The sequence below is a fragment of the Oryctolagus cuniculus genome, chromosome 1 (assembly GCF_964237555.1).
Source record: "Oryctolagus cuniculus chromosome 1, mOryCun1.1, whole genome shotgun sequence".
Classification (NCBI taxonomy): Eukaryota; Metazoa; Chordata; class Mammalia; order Lagomorpha; family Leporidae; genus Oryctolagus; species Oryctolagus cuniculus.
The window spans coordinates 211,936,190-211,955,614 of record NC_091432.1 but is presented as its reverse complement, the minus strand read 5'-3'; the positions used below and the strand labels follow the sequence as shown (position 1 = coordinate 211,955,614).

General features: G+C 42.2%; 1 long non-coding RNA gene across 12 annotated transcripts in view; it reads left to right on the top strand.

Annotated features, from left to right (window-relative positions):
* LOC127490509 (uncharacterized) overlaps positions 1-19,425 on the top strand; it is a 604,070-nt gene that overhangs the window by 528,194 nt on the left and 56,451 nt on the right. For 4 of the 12 annotated variants that reach the window (XR_011381455.1, XR_011381437.1, XR_011381450.1 and 1 more), the window contains one exon: positions 12,786-12,849. The exons of the other annotated variants lie outside the window; for them this stretch is intronic. This is a non-coding gene — a long non-coding RNA (uncharacterized lncRNA). The remainder of the gene's footprint in view (positions 1-12,785; positions 12,850-19,425) is intronic. 12 annotated transcript variants of the gene reach the window in all.

Sequence of the window (19,425 nt, the reverse complement as noted above, 5' to 3'; positions counted from 1 at the left end):
TCTGAATTTTAGGAGGCATAATGTAGTCTCCTCTCCCTCTCCCTACCCAGCTTCCCCTTCCACACTTTAAGAGTCATTTTCACAGACATAGCCTTTCTCTGTGCTTTGCCCAGATAATCTTTTTTTTTTTTAAATTTATAATTGCAACTTTGTTTGTGGCAAAAGCTCTGTTTGGTTGTCATAAATTGTAACCAAGAGGAATACTGTCCAGAAAGCAGTCAGTGCTAGCATATGCTTTGAATAGCCTAGATTGATAATATGAGGCCTTGCATAACTTTACTAACCTCTACTAGCATTTTGGAAGAATTAAACAAATACACAGTGAAAATATCAAACAAACAAAAACAAAACACAACTGAAGCTGGGAGAGTGGGCAGGGAGAATTTCACATGTGCCAGTGAACAAAGAAAGTCAACGTGATAGAGCTTGGACCTCGTGCAAAAGTTTGCAGAGGATCAGCACTTCCAGAGTAGGAGAGATTGTACAACTCACCAGTTCATGAATTCCGTCCAGCCATTCCCTGCTGGAAGAGGCCAGGAGAACCTGGGAGTAGTTCTATTGTGAAACACTACTGCCACAGGAAGTTCCACTTACTACTTATTGATCCATTACAGTAGTGGTAGGAGTAATGGTAATTTTTAAGATAAGGTAACTGGTGGAATAAAAAATATGAAGGGTTGAGAATTTCATAGTTAAACACTTGCATGCTTTGAGGGAAACGTAGTCCTGTGGTGAGAGTCTAGGATATGAATCAGAAACACAGTAGACTCATTTATTGGCTGTGTGGCCATGAACAAGGTATTTAACCTCTCTGAGTTTCTGTTTTGGCGTCAGAGGCTAAGATTTTTTAAAAAAAAATACACAGGCATGTGTATATACTCACACTCACACACACACACACAAATACAGGTGGAGAGACAGAGAGAAATCTTCCATGCATTAACTCATCTCTCAGATGCTTACTTACAATGGCTAGAGGTGGGTCAGGCTGAAGCTGGGAGCTGGGAACAACAAAACTGACTCAGAGGCATCACAGGATAGTTGAAGTTGGAGCCAGATAGTATTGCACTCAAATGTCTGCACTGTTGTCCTTGAGACAATTCATTTAAAAGAAGTCTCCCATGGTGGGGTCAGGGACCTGACTACTTGAACCATCACCTGCTGCCTCCCAGGATCCACATCAGCAGGAAGCTGGAATCTGGAGTGGAGCTGAGGCTGATACCCAGGTATTCCAATATGGGATGTGGGTGTTTTCACTATTTGGCTAAATGCCTATCCCCAGGAGCAAGGTTTAATGAACGAGTTTAGAATGTGGTTTGCCCAGTGTTGGGAATGTGGAATGTGCTTATGGAATGGTAGCACCTGTGCTGTTCCAATTCCATGAATTCTCTACCTGTGCATCAATCACTGAGATGAGCTTGCCACTGAAGACCAGAGGGAAATTCATCTTTGTACCCAACCCTATTTTTCCTGCAGTCCTGGCCCTTTTCCAGAAAGTTTGGTCATGTTTTTGGAAGAGTCACAGTGTTAATGGAAGTTGGAGCCAAATTCACTTGAAAAAGGGCCAGGAACACTGTAGAGGATAACTGGTTGTTGAATGAATGGAAAAGGAATGAGTTATACTTTTCTACCCTTTATACCTGGCAGGATCTTTACTCATTAGTCAAGGTCCTGATTGCCTTTTTTCAGTTGGAGACTTCCCCCCAAACATCACACACACCCGTGTTGTATAACAGTGCTCAAAGTCTACACTCCTCAGCCAAGGCACTGTGGCAAAAAATGTTCTACAAGAAGAATCTTTCTAAGTGAGACCCCAGTGGAAAGAAGTGGCCATCAAAGAAGGATACACTTTTCTCTAAAGGGAGGTGACAACTTCCACTTTGCTTATGGCCTTGTCCAAATACTGACAGTTTCTGGACTCAGAAGGCCTCCATAGCCTAGGCAGCTCATGACAAGAGCCTTGGGTGGTCACTGATGTCATGCATAAGAGTGTTATTAAATTAGCAGGAGTCACTGTGCACTAACTCCCCACGCAGGACCTCTGTCCTCAATGAGTTGTTATGAGAGTTAACTGTAAAGCTAGTTTGCAAACAGTTTGTATGTGTCTGTGTGTGTGTGTGTGTGTGTGTATGTGAAAATTGTTGAAACTTTTTACTTAGTATAGAGTTGGTCTTCTGTGTACAAAGTTAATTGAAAATGAATCTTAATGGAGAATGGGCCTGGCAAGGGGAGAGGGGGTGGAGAGCATGGGTAAGAGGGCAGCTACAGTGGGAAGAATCACTATATTCCTAAAGTGGTACTTATGTAATTTGTATTCCTTAAAAAATAAATTTTAAAAAATAGGGGAAAAAAAAGTCTGCACTCCTAAGCCATGGCCATTGATCTTCTCTAGAGCAGGACTATGATTCCATATTCTCTGAATGTCACCAGAAGTACATTCACCAGAAACCTATTGTTAAAGAAAGAAAGAAGTAAGTAAATGAACAAAGAAACCCTAAAGGCAGCGTACTACCTCTCCTTCTTCCCCACCCTGGGTTACTGTTTGATTCTCATACCTAGATCCTTTCCAGAGGATTGGCCACATACTGCTGGCTTCCTGCCCATGCACAGTCACGGGGGTTACTGCAGTTCATGTGCTTATCTTGTCAGGAAGGTGACCCAGACTCTTTCCTCATGGAAGCAGAAAGTCATTGCCAAGCTGTGTGTAAGACAGACTGACTAATGAGGGAACATAATTTTGGGCGATCACTTTCAAGAGACATTAGCCCAGTAAAGCATTATTCAAAACTCTGTACTGAATGACATGCCATCCACACAGTGTTTCTCATCTCTCTATACAATAGCTACCACAAATAAGAGAAACATGGTATTTTTTTTAGTCTGGCCCATTTCACTTAGCATAACGAACTCCAGTAGTATCCATTTTGTTGCAAAAGTCAGGATTTCATTATTTTTTATCACTAAGTAATATACCATCATGTGTATACACCACATTTTCTTTATCTAGTCAGCAGTGGATGGACATCTGGGTTTATTCCATATCTTAGCTGTTTTGAATTGAACATACGAGTGCAGGTAATTCTTTCACATGCTGCTTTTATTTTCTTTGGATATATTCCCTGGAGTGGGAAAGCTGAGTCATATGGTAGGTCTATTTTTAGTTTTCTGAAGAATTTCCATACTGTCTTCCATAATGGTTGTACCAGTTTACATTCCCACCAACAGTGTATTAGGATACTTTTGTTCTTAATTTGAGTGTTGGTTATAAGAGTGATCAGATGGCCCCCAAAAACCATCACTGATCTCTGCATTTAAGCAAATTTCTTGATAAATGCATTATTTTAATAAAGTGTTTTTTAAAAAGGGAATAAATAGAAAAGACTTAGAATAAAGCAAAATTGAATTATGGGCACAAATAAAAAGACAAAACCTCAGAGAGAGAGAGAGAGAGAGATGGACAGAGACAGACAGTCATAGGCCTCCTAAGGAATTTTGTGTTGTCTGTAAATTCAGAGCAAGATAGTTTCCAAACCAAACTCATCTTTCCTATCCTGTCCCTAAAGAGTCTTTCCTCCTAATTTCCCTATTTCTTTCCAAGGAAATGGTCTTCTATAAGTCAATGAAAAAGACTGTTTTCTCTTTCTTCCTTTGTACAATCAATTATCCGACCCCACTATTGCTATGTTGTTAGCCTGTCTGGATTTGTGGACTCGTTCCAATAGTATTCACTATTTGATTCAGAGTAAGTCATTTGTGTTTTCTGAGTCTCAGTTTCTTGGTAAACAAAACGGGATTGTAAGCTGGTCTGCCTTTCTCACATGGTTATTGTTATTGTCAGGATGAGTTCTGATAATGGAAGAGAAAGAGGAGCTTTTCTATCTGTGATATGCTGGTACCACTAACTGCTGCTGCTTATTTGATTTGACTAGCAGTCAACCATCCTAGTTTGCTCTAAAATGTCCTGGTTATAGCACTGACAATTCTGCATCCCAGGGGCTGGCACTATGGTGCAGCAGGTTAAGCCACCACCTGTAGCGGTGCCGATTCAAGTCCCAGGTGCTCCACTTCCAATCCAGCTCTCTGCTAAGGCACTTGGGAAAGCAGCGGAAGATGGACCAAGTATTTGGTCCCCTGCCACCCATGTGGGAGACCCCAAAGAAGCTCCTTGCTTCTTCCTGGCTCAGCCCTGGCTGTGATGGCCATTTGGGAAGTGAACCAGTGGATGGAAGATCTCTCTGCCATTTGGGGAGTGAACCAGTGGATGGAAGATCTCTTTCTGTCCCTCCTCTCTCTCTGTAACTCTGCCTTTCAAATGATAAATAAACCTTAGGGAGAGAGAGAGAGAGAGAGAGAGAGAGATCTGCATTCCAGGAAACCCCTTGATCTTGGCTAAACGAAGACAACTGCTCACCCTTCCCCTCATGACTATAGCCCATGCCTCCTCCTACTCTGGTTCCTTCCCACTGTGCACTTGAGCCTTTCCAATACCTCTCAGGTTGTCTCCCTCAAACCATCCAGCATGATTTCCCTGAAGCAGAGTGTAATCAGTACATTACTTTGTACACTAAGGCGGAGGGGCTGCCCTATGGGCGGAGGGAAGGGAGGAGAACACACAGCCACATGGGTATCATCAAAACTGCTCTTGGGCAGGGAGTGTGGTGGATGTTCTTTCTGGTGGTGGTGTGGGGTACTGGAGTTGCTGCAGCCAAGCTTCCTGGTATGAGGCTGGCTAAAGCACTCTGATTTCAAATTTGAACCTCGCCCCATGTGACTCCCTTCTTTGTGGGGCATTGCATGAAACGGGGGCTTTGAGATCATCCCGCTCTGGATTCTGGGTATGGCTGGCTGTGTGCTTTGCATGGGAAATGAAAACAGGAGGCCCCGGCTGGGCCAATCTCTCTGTCCTCAGGATCAGCACCCCAGTGGTGAATGGGGGTGCCATAAGGGACTGCAACCTCTGCCCATGGGCACCCTCCCTTCCTGGATAGGGGTGGGTGCAAGGTCCCCACTGAGGCTCCTGTCGGGAAGGTTGTGGTACAACTGGCCCACTGCACCGAGAGATGCTGTGTGGTCCATACTTCCTGCTAACCCTCTACACGCCCAGAAACCCTTACAGAAGTGGAGGGCAAGGGCAGAAGTCGGGATTCTTCCTACCAACAAGACTTGGTTGCTGCCCCACATGGAAGACTCAGTGGTTGGATGGAGATGGTGCTAGGGTCAGGGAGCAAAAGGTTAAAAATTCACTGGGGCAGGTGGCCAGGGAGGTAGTGAGAGAGGAGAACTCCACTGTCCTATCAGACTTCACTTACAAAATGCAAGTTAAAATATAAAGTTGTTAAAATTGTCAAGGTGGCAGGGCTGGCATTATGGGGTAGCTGGTTAAGCTGCTGACTATGATGCCGGCATCCCACATGGGCACCTGATTGGTTTCCGGTTGTTCCACCTCTGGTCTAGCACCTTATTCGTGTGCCTGGGAAATAAATGGAGGATGTCCCAAGTATTTGGGCCCCTGTCACTCATGTGGGAGACCTGGATGAAGCTCCTGGCTCTTGGCTTTGGCTTGGCCCAGTGCTGGCCATTGTGGCCATTTGGGAAGTGAATCATTGGATGGATCTCCCTCTCTCTCTCTCTCTCTTTCTCTTTCTGTTTCTCTTTCTCTCTCTCACCCCCCCCCCCTTTCTCTCTGTAACTCTGCCTCTCAAATAAAATAATAATCTTTGAAAAAAAAAAAAGCCAAGATGGCAGCAGCCAGTGCCTGTCTGAGCATGGATTACACAGCCATGAAGAGTCCTAGTTCCAGATGGAACTCACCGCCTATATTTAGGGTGAGGCAGGTTTCCTGTCTGTGCTCAGCCTTGCCACATGTGAAATAAGCTCTTCATTCCCACATCCTGGAGCTGCCATGAGAGAGAGAAGCACTATTTATTATTCTGTGCAGGGCAGAGGCGCAATACACACAATGACTCCTTCTCTTATTGGATAAGATTTTTCTAGATGCTTTTAGACTGATTTCGTTCACTGGAAGGAAATTTGTCCTTAGAGAAAGAGTGAGATCTAATTGAGTTTTACAAGCCTCTAAGCTCAACAGATTGGCACATAGTGTGTGCTCCAAAACTACTGTATGGGACCAGTACTGTGGCACAGCTGATCGGGCTACTGCTTGGGATGCTTGTGTCTACAAAGGAATGCTGGTTCAAGTCCCAGTTGCTCCACTTCCAGTCCAGCATCCTGCAGATTCATCTGTGGAAGCAGCAGATGATGGTTTAAGTCTTTGGACCCTCACCACCTATATGGGAGACCAGGATAGAGTTCCTGGCTCTTGGCTTCAGCCTGGCCCTCCCTGGCTGTAAAGGAATTTAGGGAGTGAACCAGCATGTGGTAAATCAATCTCCCTCTCTCCCCTGTCTTTCTGATAGAGAAAAATAAGTAAACATTAAAAAAAATCTATACAGTATACATGTTTTCCTTTTACTGCTTTACATTTTTTCCTTTTGATTTGTTTTATTTTTATTTTATTTTATTGATACTTTAGAAGTATTATTTTATTTTCTGTTCTTACCTTTGAGTTGTGAAGGAAAGTTAGGAAGTCATAGTTGATGATATATTATAAAATGCTGTATATTAAAATATAGCATGTAGATAGAAACATTCTAAAATATTTAGATACTTAGAAACCTAAAATAAATAGCAACTATAATTATAATTACAATTACAATGGAAATAACTGGCTATTTGACTTTTGAGTACATGGCATAATCTGTAGGTTACATGTGATGATAAGTGAAAAAAGAAGACCAGATAGAAATTTACCAAAATTGTAAACAATGGTCATGACTTAAAAAGAGAATTGGAGTCACTTTTCTTATTTTTTAAAGAAGATTTATTTAATTTTATTTTAAGTTCAGTATTATAGAGAGGCGGCAGAGACATAGACAAAGAGAGAAAGAGTGGTCTTTCCTCTGCTGATTCACTCCCTAAATGGCCATGATGACTGGAGCTGGGTCAGGCCGAAGCCAGGAGCCAGGAGCTTCATCTGGGTCTCCCACAGGTGTGGTGGGGCCCAAACACTTGGGCCATCTTCTGCTGCTTTTTTAGGAGCATTAGCAGGGAACTGAATCGGAAGTGGAGCAGCTGAGACTCTAACCAGTGTTCATGTGGGATGCTGGCATCGCAGGCAGTGGCTTAACCTGTTGCACTATGAAACTGGCCCCATTATTTTTCTTCTTTAACATTGATTATAGTTCTAAAATGTTTATAGTTAGTACATACTATCTTTACATTACATTACTTTTTAAATATCAAAGCCATATTTAGAGGTGGATGTTGGGTCTAGCAGTTAACACATCAGTTAGGATGCCCACACTCTACATCGAACTGAACTTGAGTCCTGGCACCTTCCTGACGTAGCTTCCTGCTAATGCACATTCTGGGAGGCAGCAGGTGATGGCACAAATAGTGGCATCGCTGCCACCCACGGGGGAGACCAGGATTGAGTTCCCAGCTCCCAGCTTTGGCCAGGCCTAGCCTGAGCTGTTGCAGGCATCTGGGGAGTGAATCAGCGATGGGAACTCTCTGTCCCTGTATTTGTCTGTGTGTCTTTTTCTCTGGGTCACTGCTTGTCAACCAAACAAAAAACAAAAACAAAACACAGCCATCCCGAAAGGTTGTATGAACATCATTTCTTCCATACATCAGTAATGAGCTATTTTCTAATTTTTTGCTAACTTTATATATACCACTGCTGTATAAGGTGAACATTCTTATTATTCTTATTTTTTTCCAAATACTAAAGTTAAATGATACTCAAAAACTTGAGCAAAGTCACAGTGCTAGAAATGGCATGCCTACTGGTCAAGCCTCAATATCCTGGAGCCAGTAACCTTCCCATCTATTATCCTCCCTTCTTCAGTCCCACTGCCTGGTTCAATACACTCTACTTGGCATTTGGTTACGAGAGGGTCTTTAAAAGCTTCCAGAAAACGCATACCCTGAAGACACTAGGCACAGATTTTTAAAAAAGCATGAAAATAAACTTACCTTTGAATTCCGTTTTCTGCAAGTGTTTGGAAGTCTCTGCCTATCTGAAACCTTGTCTACACCTCCTTCTGGCGTGCAAGCAGTGTGTGTGTCCTGTCTGTCGTTTGCCCATCCCTGTGTTCCCCGCAGAGCCTCACAGGCAGAAGGGGCTCAGTCGGAAGCACAGGATGGTTGAGCAAATGCTGGAAGTGGAACAAACACGGGCCCCAGCTCCCGTGACTGTGAAGTTTGCAGCCCATCCCATCGCTGCTGGTCACCGCAGCCACCTTCTAGAACACTCAGATTTTCTGCCAGTGGTTCTGGCTGTGGGAGCCAGCTTCTCAGAACAAAAACAATCACTTATTTTAAGAAGTATTTTTTTTAATATCAAGAAAGCAGATATTAACTGAAAACTGAAAACCGCATACCCGAAATCAAGGTTGTTCTCTTTTGCTTTGACCCAGATAGACTCCAAAATAGATTAACAAGGGCTTTGATTGTTTTGATTCCTGAGGCATGTGGCCGAGCATAATTTATGTGTTCCTGGGCCAGGATGGGATGGATTGTTTTTTTTAATAACAATTTAGGTGTTTAAATTGAGGGCCAGACAGAGAAATGATCCTTGCAAAGTTCATAGAGTTTTCAGGAGACGATTTTGGGGGGAGAAAATGGGACTTGTTTTAAACTAGAAATTACACAATTAGGACTCCAGTTCTTTTACACTGTACCATTCTTTTTTATGGGCTTCTGCCACCTGCTACGGAGGCATCCCTGTTTGGTGGATTGCAATCCTGGCTTCCTTAGCCTAAAAATGGAATATAGTGCACAAGTAGTATTTCATCAGATACAGTGTCTTTCATTTATAGTGCCTTTTGTTTTTTAGGTTGTAAGGAAAGATTGTATCTTGTTTTTTAGGACACAGAGATTTCTTTCCCTCTCTACTCTACCTGATCCTAAAAAAAGTAGCTGTGTCTCTGGTCTTTCCATCCATCTCAGGGAGTATAGCTGCTCCTACTTGTAAATATAATGCAATATTTTGTTTCCTTCCAGAAAATTCTCCATATTAAGCTGTTTCAAGTTGATTTCTGTCATTTGCAAGCCAATTGAGTATATGTCCATCACCATCTTAGTGACTTTGCTTTAAACTAGTCCACAAGTTACTTTCCCCCTTTAAATTAAAAGTTTCTTGGATTTCAAAGAGGCAGTGCCCAGGCATTACTCTGGTATCCCTAACTCATCCTCAGTGTCTCCTCGCCAGAGATCCTAAACTAACAGCATTGTGTTCTGGAAAAGTCATCTCTTTTGCATATATGCTTCCTGCACACCCTGGAAGGCAGCAGATGATGGCTCAAGTACTTGAATCCTGCCACCTGTGTGGGAAACCTGGCTAGAGTCCCTGCTTCAGCCTGGCCAAGCCCCAGCTGATACAGGCATTGAGGAGTGAACCAAAGGATGAAAGATCTCTTTTTCCCTCTCTCCCCTACCCTCCGTCCCTCACTCTTGCTTTCTCCCTCTCTCCTTCCTTCTCTCTCCTCTCTTCCTTCCTTCTTTCCGCCTCCTTCCTTCTCTCCCTCTTCCTTCTTCCTTCTCATCTCTCACTTTGCCTGTCAAATAAATTGACACTAAGAAGCAAAAAAAAAAAAAAAAAAAAAGGAAGTATCTCAGAGTCAATGACCTTTATCTTCATATCCTCTGTACTTAGTTTGTGTCTGCCATAGACAGAGATTCATGACTGTTTATTATATGAATGAGTAAGTGAGTAGAAGATGGTAGCCTCTCAGCTTAATCCACTTGCCTGTTACACGTTTCTCCTAGAACATAAGCCTGTAATTCTGATTTAGCTGGGAAATTCATCTTAGATACATCTTAAGTTACATATACATAAATGCATATCTTCAAGAGTCTGGTAAACCACTGTGGCAATAAGAAGGAGAAATCATTTTCAAATGCAAACTGGATGTTAGACAGATAAACTTAATAAACTGGGTTTTGTATCTAGAGGATTGGTTATTGAAAGGGAGTGAGAACAGAGAGGTTGGGCTGGCATGAGATCAAAGAGGAATGACTTTAGGTCTACCTTCAGAGGATTTTATTTCCCAGAGCTGACTTCAGGAAGACTCCCGAATCCTCAGCCATTGGTGTGGGAGATTGACAGGTCCTCCGAGGTCCATGGGGGCTCTGTGCCCACAGCTCCCTCAGAAGAGGGGGAGGGTAGTCAAGAGCCCTTTGCCATGCCCAGGCACACTCATGGGAGTCTGCCAAACTCAATAGCTCAAGAGGCCTTGACATGTTTCCATTGCAGATTCTGCCCTTATAAAATGTGTTGCTAATTAAAATAACTGCCAGCTCAGACTCCTGCAGGGAGACCCATCCAAGTGCTCAGAGGCTGTTGTTTTCCATGTTTCTAGCTCTGGCTAAATAAATAAAAACTGCAAAACCAGCAGCAGAACCCAGTGATCTGGGACAGTTTGAGAGGGCAGACTGGCTCCATGTGCAAGTCATCAGGCAATGCGTCAATTCAACCTTCCCTGCACTCGAGGAGGAAAGGGTTAAGCTGCAGATCATACCACTTCCACACACTGCTACAGGCATGTTTGATTTGGCAAGTGGAAAAAGAAGCACAAAAACACATGTCCTGACAAAGTCAAGTATTAAATCGAATTCAGTACATTTACCAAATTGAATTTGGAGTATGTGTCTTTTTTCTTCATCTGAACTATAGTTTGTGCAGTTGCCTAAAAATTCATATCTGGTCATGTTATTCCTGGTTATTCCTCCTTCTTTGGCTTCCCATTGCTTTTTGAATGAAGCTGAAATTCCTTCACATGGCTGAAAACTTCTATCCAGACCTCACCTACCTCTTGAGTTTCTGGTCTCTTTGCTCACTTTGTTAGCCCCACCAAACTGCTTACAATGCCTTGGAAGAGCCATAGCCTCTTTTCTCTATGTCTTTGCACATGCTGTTCCATCTGCCTGGAATACTCACTGTATCTATTCTTACTTGGTGGCCAATTATATATATATATATATAATTTTTCTCTGCCTTTCAAATAAGTAAATAAATTTGTTTTTTTAAGGAGAGAGACTGAGGAATTACAGTCGATGGCTCTTGAAACTATTTGGCTGTTGGGCTGAAGTAGAATGAGATGTCAATACTCAACACTGTTTCATTCGTTCAACAAATAGCTACTAACTACCTAAATGTGCTAGATAAGCATGTTAGGATGATGCCTTACACAAGTCTCTGACTGCCTTCTTTCAACCATCATAAAACAAATCTGTTCATAAGAGAGCATTAGCAGGTTTACTTTATTTCTGATCCCTAATTGACTATAATATAAGCTTTTAGACAGTTTTCCACTAAGCTTTTGTCAGGTCAGAGGTTTAGCTTGTCCAAACCCACAGCTCCATTCCCACCTGCTGGCACTGAAGACAATTCTCTTGCTGTAGGACTTACACTTTTGCTTAAGTACCTCATCATCTAGTTCTACTTTGTCCACTTAGTGTGATTTGAGAATATGTCTTAGAGTCCCTTGCTCCCAAACTTGCACAGGCAAGTAACACACTGAATTCCACTCCATTTTCTTACTAACTGCATGACTTCAGGGATAATCTCTAATCTCCATAACTTCAGGGTTTCCCTCATTAAATGGTCCCGTTGATGTTCGTATCACCAGTATCCTTTATGGCAGAGCCAATATGATGTAATTCTTCATGTGATGTAATAGGAAGTAAAGAGGTTCACTTCTTTTTTAAAAAAATATTTTATTTGTTTATTTTAGAGGTAGAGTTACAGACAGAGAAAGAGACAGATTGAGAGAAAGGTCTTCCATCTGCTGGTTCACTTCCCAAATGGCTGCGGGGCTTGATCTGGGACGATCTGAAGCCAGGAGTGCTTCTTCTGGGTCACCCACAAGTACTTGGGCCATCTTCCACTGCTTCTTCAGGCCATAGCAGAGAACTGGATTGGAAGAGGAGTAGCTTTGCCCATATGAGATGCTGGCACTGGAGGCAGAGTCTTAGCCCACAGTACTGACCCCAGAGGTTCACTTCTGATGCATTCTTGTCAGAGACTTTTAACTAGCCTATAACCTAAGCTTTAGATCCAACTTCAACTAAATGGGAACCAAAGAAATAACACCATGAGGGGACAAATCCAGAAAACAGAAATTGTGCATGACAGCTGGCCTGGCCTCTTCAGTGGTCCCAGTGTATGAGGATTGTTTTAGACTAAAGAATTAAGAAGTAAGAAACATCACAAACATAATACATGGTTCTTGATTGGTATAAACTTGAAAGGAAAACTGGAAAAATTTGGGAGGCAAATGTGAAAATGTGAATATGGAAATTGTACTAGATGATGGTAAGGAATTACTATCGATTTTTTAATTGTTAATGTTTTAGATATTATTTGAGGGAAACAGCTCTTATGATTTATAAATCTGTAGCAAATTATTTAAAGGAAAACATCCTGAAATCTATGTTTTCCTTTGGAAATTGTGTATGAGTATTTTGTGTTTGTGTGTGTGTGTGAGTACACATAAGGACTAAATTTGGTGAAATGTTATTATTATTTTAATCCAGAAAATAAACATATGTGCATTTATTATACTAGTCTCAGTAGTTTTTGAATTTAAAGACAAAATTTAAAAAGATAGGTACACTGTGCCCATAGTGCATGGTGTGAGTATGAGGGACAATATGTCCCTAAAGATCTGACTTGTAATAAATATCGTTAGATAAGTGAATATTCTCTCCCTCACTTGTAGACTCTCACTGTGCTCAGCAGCTGAGTTTCCAGAAATCTCTAGAGCTTTGGAGAATGACATAAATGTGAGTTGCCAATGACGTCACCCTTGGTGCAATAGTGGGGTAGCTGGGACCAGGTTCTTGTCTTCAACACAAGAACTCAAAGACAAAATATAGGTGAAGGTTAGCAGAGAAGCAAAATTTATTTACACATTTAAAGAAAGTATACACTCATGAAGGAGCATAGACAATTTTTTTAATTCTTATTTTTTCCCAAATAAACCTTCTATTTAATGAGTACAAATTTTATAAATACAACTTTAGGAATATAGTGATTCTTCCCACCATAGCTGCCCTGCTACCCCCACTCCCATCCTACTTCCTCCTCCCTCTCCCTCTCCCATTCCCAGTCCCATTCTCCATTAAGATTCATTTTCAATTATCTTTGTATAAGAAGATCAACTCTATACTAAGTAAATATTTCAATAATTTGCACACACACACACACAATGTTTGAGAACAAGTTTTACAGTTAATTCTCATAATACAACTCATTGAGAATGGAAGTCCTGCATTGGAAGTAAGTGTACAGTGACTCCTGTTGTTAATTTAACAATTAAAACTCTTGTGTATGATGTCAGTGATCACCCAAGGCTCTTGACATGAGCTGTCAAGGCTATGGAATCCACAGTCTCTATCAGTATTTAGACGAGGCCATAAGCAAACTGGAAGCTTTCTCTTCCCTTCCCAGAAAAGTACTTCTTTCTTTGATGGCCACTTCTTTCCACTGTAGTCTGTCTCACAGAGATCCTTCATGTAGGACATTTTTTAGCCACAGTGTCTTGAATTTCCATGCCTGAAATGCTCTCATGTGCTTTTTGACCAGACCAGAATGCCTTTAGGGCTGATTCTGAGGTCAGAGTGCTATTTAAAGCAATTGTCATTCTATGAGTATGCTGCTGTGTGGACTGATTCCTCATGTTGGAACATTCTCTCTTTTTTAATTCTATCTATTATTATTACCAGCTACTTAACTTAAATGCATTTTACCACCCAGATTAATGGGATTTGGGGTCCCATGGCAAGTTTTTAAACTGTACCCTTAGAAGTAAGTCTGTAGGAATGTATGCAGAACTATACAGCTTTATAGTTGCAAACTTCCCATTCTTTTTCCCGCTCTTACTTTTTACTGAGCTCTATTTTCAGTTAACTTTATCCACATATGATTAACTCTATATTAAGAAAGAGTTCAACAAATAGTATGAAGAAGAGAAAAAAAAACTCTTCCTTGAGAGTCTAGATGAGGGCTGTTCACGTCATTGTTTCTCAGTCAATTTCACTTCTACAGGTTTCTTTAATAGGTCATGGACAAACTTAAGAATGACCTGTAGTCAGCAAGGTTGGTGCTGTCTCTCTTTGTAAAATCTGGAAGCATAAGAGGTGGTGCCTGAGGTGAGGCTTAATTATGTATCCAGTGGGGGCAGAGTTTGGGGCAGGACTTGAGTACCACCCATTTCCTCCACCATATTTTGGAAATCTCAGAAATGTCATGTGTCACATGTATGATAGGAGTGGGAGTGCCAGCCAGGCAATTTTATTATGACACTATAATGAACTAAAGGTCATTGTGGGGATGCAGCCTACAGCCATTTTGGATTGTTAGCTGGTGCTGGTTCTCAGTGGTAAAACTAAAGAAGCTATGGTTTTGCACTGCATAGAAACAGGGTGGGGGTTGGGTGGGGTTGGGTACTACAGGGAAAAGGGGATTGGGTGGTGCAGGCAGAGCTGCAGCAGAGTGTTGGCAAACATCAGCTCCTCCTGGCTAGTTACCCTTGCCTACCTAAGAATAAACTTTTAAAATTTCCAGCCTGTTCATAACTGTGGACAGAAATACTGCAATGCTTGTAACATTTAAAATAAAAACACAAGTAATAGATTCATGTTTAGAATAGCAGCAGTGTTTGAGAGTGGAAATAACCTTTTCTAAGTGGGCCATGCGGTCCTTATACACAAGGAGTGATACTGGGCTAAACATGATTCTCAAACTCATATTTATAAAGGGCTCTTCCTAATCATAAACCATTTTCCTGACATCCTGTCTTTCCTCCAGGTCTGTCTCAGATACAAAACAGAACAACACATCTTTCTTTTTATATTTTTATTTGTTTATTTTATCTGCAACAGACAGGGCTGAGCTGTACTGAAGCTGGAGCCAGAAACTCAGTCTAGGTCTCCCATGTGAGTGGTGGTAATCCAATCACTTGCACCATCACTGTTGCCTCCCAGGTTGCACATTAGCAGGAGGCTGGAGCCAAGATGTGGGGAGCAACTGAGACTAGACTAAGTTACTGGAATTAAGACTTAGTCTATGCATCTGCTCTCCCACAATATGGCGCTGAGAGAAAGAGACCAAACAACCTCTACACAGCTGCCTCATCAGTTTGACAAGCTGCAGCAGCTGATCCTGCTCCTGATTGGAGGAGAGCAGCGTGCTCGGCGTGTGGGTAGCAGAGTTGGGATTGGTGGAAGAGGACTATAAAGGAGGAGAGAGACAACATGCACCAGGAAACATCTGAAGGAACACCTGAGCAGCCCCCGAGAGAGCCGGCCGGCGGTGTGCCACTCCTCCGCGGAAGCGGGGAAAGTGGCAGGGGGAGCCGCCCCTCCATAGAGGTGGAGGGGTTGGCAGCCAACCCGGGAAGGACCAGCAGCAAACCCGGGAAGGGCCGAGCAGACGAAAGAACAGCGCAGGGTCCTGTGTCATTCCTCCACAAATGGGGGAGCGACACCAAGAGTGAACCCATACACTCTGATATGGGATATAGGTATCCCAAATGGTGTCTCAAGAAGAATGAAGTACCTGCAACACCTGGGGAAGGTGGGAAAAGTAGTATAGGGATTATGATGTTAGGACATCAGGTTGCTGCATAATGCAGATGCAATGCACACACACACACACACACACATATCCCAGTGTTCTTTGGGCTCTAACAATTATGGCTATCCTCACCCCCTTTCATCCTCAATATAAAATTGGTTCAGGCCGGCGCCGCGGCTCACTAGGCTAATCCTCCGCCTAGCGGCGCCGGCACACCGGGTTCTAGTCCCGGTCGGGGCACCGGATTCTGTCCCGGTTGCCCCTCTTCCAGGCCAGCCCTCTGCTGTGGCCAGGGAGTGCAGTGGAGGATGGCCCAGGTGCTTGGGCCCTGCACCCGCATGGGAGACCAGGAAAAGCACCTGGCTCCTGGCTCCTGCCATCGGATCAGCGCGGTGTGCCGGCCGCAGCGCGCCGGCCGCAGCGGCCATTGGAGGGTGAACCAACGGCAAAGGAAGACCTTTCTCTCTGTCTCTCTCTCTCACTGTCCACTCTGCCTGTCAAAAAATAAATAAATAAATAAATAAATAAATAAAATTAAAAAAAAAATTGGTTCAAGGATAAATTGCTTGGTCCTCCTAAAAATATAGCATGTTTCTCTCCTGAGTTCTTTGAACTGCCCTTGTGCCATTTCTCCACGATCCCTCTCCTACCACTACCTCTCCATGCCACATTCACCTTGCAATGATCAGTTTATCTGTGTGTTGTGTTCTCTCTCCCCTCTACAACTGTGTATTTGCTGGCCCCTCTGCCTTCACCCCTTTCTTTCCCTGCCTAGCTAACTCCTGCCTTTTATCAATGGTTTGAGTTCAAAGTTATCTACTTTGGGAAACTTTCTTGGTTTGCATACGGAATTGGGTCTTTCTCCTACGTGTTTCTTCCTGGGCCAGGATGGAGGTGAAGCAAGGGAGGTGTCTTGGGCACAAAATTTGAGAAGATGCTAAATCTCTGGGTAGTTGAAGTGCCAGTTCTGGAAATCCCATGACCCTGCCAGGAGGGCTTCCTGAAATTTTACACCCTACATGCCTCACGTAACTTATGTTATCTTGGCCTGGTTTCAATAACACTTCCTACATCTCTCTGTCTTGATTCACTGTAGAATTTATTTGTTCATGCATCTCTCTTACTGATTTTTTTTTGCTCAGGACCACAGTTATTCCTGTCTACAGTTTGAGTATCTAGCATTTTGCGTGCCACACAGTAAATGCTTATGAATGAGGCTGAAATACAAGAATGCTGGAATAAGTCCAATGGTATTGGAAACATGTGCAGTGTCGGAGAGTTGCTAAAATATCAGGGACCAAATGGCATCAGCCAAAGAGCTGGGAGATGCTTCAGAGGTGAAAAAATTATAAAATCTGTCATCTGAAAGATTCCTTGTAACCAAATACTGGTGAACTACATAACAAAAATACCTGTTTTCTAGGGAACCCTAAAAATGGTTGCATAAGTGTAAGATCTAAAACATTAGCAAAGCTTTGAGTAGACAAAAACCACACTGTCCACTAAATAATGGACTCTTCTATCCTTCTTCACATCTATTTACATAATATGTTCATGGTATTCTAGAAGGAGTGGGATGGGCTGAGCATTGAGAAACATCTTCATGTGCCCATTATCATGCTAGGAGATTCACAAAGATTTTATATTTAATCATCATAATCACATAATGATGAAAGATTTTATGTCCCCTGGTCTATGGATGAGAAATGTCCGAGCTGTTGTGTAACTTCCCCTAAGCTGCAGAGCTAGGAGGGATGGAAGAGAGCACCTCTAATATTCAGAGCAATTAAAACAAGCTTGATCAGGATTATTATAACCTCATCCCCCACCCACCCAAATTGTCACAGACTAGAAATATAAATAGATTCATGAAGTGCTAATTTACATACAAATATGACTACCTACTGTGAGCTCTTCTGTAGGTTTAAAGCCCTAAGAGTTAACACAGGAAACTTTATTGTGGTAGAGGGGAAGGAGGGAAAAAGTAGATATTGAATAATTAATAGGTGGCTTTAGAAGAGCAAACATGTGCTCTGATAAAAAATAAACATATTCTCTTATTCCAAAGAGACTGCATGCCATTACCATGTTTGCCTTAATGGCAAAAGCCACAGGACCAAAGAATGCCAGCAATAATAGTTCTATCTCCTGAAACTTTCCCAAAGAGAACATTTCCAGTGCATCGTGTCTATAGCTAATGAGGTTATTCTGTTGTGTGAGTGTGTGTGTGTGTGTGTGTGTGTGTTTATATGTGTACATGCATGCATGTGTAGATTAAGGCAGAAAATAAAGCTGTTGTGCAAATAATTTTTAGAAGTAGTTGGCAGTTGTTTTCTGGGGCACTTTCTTTTGATGGGGAGACACACTTTTTGAGATAAGGAGCTAAAGTTTCAATTCCTTTTTTGCATGCATAAACACAGTATTGGCCTTTCCCTAGCAGACCTATTGAGGGATGATTTCAAACTCTCCTTTTGCTCATTTGATTTATGTGTTTCATGGACAAACTACTTTATTGTAGGAGCCTTGTAAAAACTTCAAAAAAGCCATCAAGGCTGGAACATTTCTCAGTTCATTTTCAAATTACTCACTCGTCGTTTCCAAGAGTTAGTGGCAGGAGAGCTCAAGTGATTTCACTGAAATGCTCCCAACTGAAGCCCCCACTTTTATGACAGAATTACAAATGCTTTTAGCTCCATTTTGCATACATTCTAGAGAATTTCTTGGCAGGATCTGTGAAGTGTGTTTTCATATTCTTTGGATTTCATCTTTGTAGCGTGGCCTCATGGAAAAACATCACATTCCAAGTGTGACTGGGAAATTTCATTCACCACAGTGGTTGCCAATAACATGTGGGGAGTTTATGATCCCTGCAGCAAGCTCATCAAATCCAAACAAAATGTGATCACTGCAATTTCAGCTGATTCATTTCCATAAGATGCAAGTTGATGCTATTTACTAGATACCCAAAGACATATTTAAGACTCTAAACTATGATGGAATTACACATGCAAAAGTTTTTAACTCAATGTATCATTAGTATCTTAGCAGGAAACAAAATGGCATACTCAAAAGGGATTAGCTGAATGTAATCTCATGAAAAAAGTATCTGCAGAGACATGAACAATGTTAAAAAAAATAATCAACAGTGATGGTTAAACATCTAAGAATTGTCAACAGTGAGAAGTTCTTACAGGCCCAGACAGAAGGGCCAAGGAGAAGGACTTGGAAGTTACAGCCCTGATAGGGGTTGGGGGTGCTTCACAGAAGCTGTGTAGGTCTAGGCATGCAAGCATAGGTTAGTGCAATGTGGCTGTGAGGAAAACAAGAGAATAAACATCCCAACCTCTCTCTCCTTGCCTCTGCTGATCGCTTGCTGTTACTGGCCATTGGCCATACAAACCAAAAATTAGAGGGCAAAGGAGACTGGTAACACTTATAATAGAGCCATGACGGACAGACAGGGACAGAGATTTGGAGACAGAGGAGGGGTCTGACAAATAGAGAATCATCACATAGCTTATACCAACTGATTTCAGATTTTACTCCAAGATATCGAGTTTCATAGCAGAATGAACATAGGTTTTGAAGTTAGATCTGGATTCAAATTCCACCTACTAGTGATGAGATGTTGTGATCTTTGCAGAAAACCAGTTGGACAGCTTCATGGAATTCCAGTGTACCTTCTCTGAGTTTCAGTTTCTTCATCAGTGAACTGGAAATAATGATCTCTCTGATTGTGCTATTGGGAATATTAAGCAAGTTACCCAAAGCAAAGAGCCTAG